Source organism: Mastomys coucha, unplaced genomic scaffold (assembly GCF_008632895.1).
Source record: "Mastomys coucha isolate ucsf_1 unplaced genomic scaffold, UCSF_Mcou_1 pScaffold6, whole genome shotgun sequence".
Lineage (NCBI taxonomy): Eukaryota > Metazoa > Chordata > Mammalia > Rodentia > Muridae > Mastomys > Mastomys coucha.
In genome coordinates this window covers 26466582-26467330 of record NW_022196912.1, presented here as the reverse complement: position 1 = coordinate 26467330, position 749 = coordinate 26466582, and the positions used below count along the sequence as shown (strand labels likewise).

The following is a 749-nucleotide window of genomic DNA, read 5'->3' as shown; positions in this document are numbered from 1 at the left end:
TGGGGATAGTATGGGTCATCAGGCTTGGAGACAAGCAGTTTTACTTGTTGAGTCCTCTTATCAGCTCCCTAGCTGGGTTTGATCTTGAAATTTTGGGCTTTCCACTGATTCTGAGATTATTCGAGTGGGGTTGTTTTTTGGGGGGTATATTTTGGCTTTGTTTTTTTGTTTTTTCCAGGAACCAAAAATCAAGTCTTTATTGGCCTCGGCTACTTGAGGGGGATGAATCCGGAGGAGTGGGTAGCACTAATACAGGGCCGGCCATGCTTCACCGGCTTGTAGGTGATGGAGAACTCCCCCAGGTAGTGGCCGATCATCTCTGGTTTATTCTCCACCTGGTTGAAGATCTTGCCATTGTACATGCCCACCAGGCTGCCGACCATCTCGGAGAGAATGATCATGTCCCTCAGGTGTGTCTTCACCACCTTGGGCTTCTCCATGGGTGGCGCCTCCTTCTTGGCCTTTCTTAGGCACTTGAGCAGCGAGTGCTGCTTCTGCGGCAGGCCGCAGTTCACCGCTGCCTCTGATGGGCGCTGTACAAGTGAATCAGCTGCTCATAGGACATGTCGAGCAGCTGGTCAAGGTCAACGCCAGGGTAGGTGAACTTGCAGAAGGTCCGCTTCTTCTTCTGCTCCACTTCAGCCATCTTGGTGGTTGCTCAGAAAAGGCTGTTTTTGTTATTTTATTTGTTTATTTTGATTTTGGTAGGTGGGATTCTTGTGAATGTGTGTCAGAGAGAGAGAGAGAGA

The 749-nt window shown here is 49.4% G+C and overlaps 1 pseudogene; it reads right to left on the bottom strand.

Moving 5' to 3' along the window:
- Nucleotides 1–209: 209 nt before the first annotated feature.
- LOC116080099 lies at nucleotides 210–646 on the bottom strand (annotated as a pseudogene).
- Between the last annotated feature and the right edge of the window lie 103 nt (nucleotides 647–749).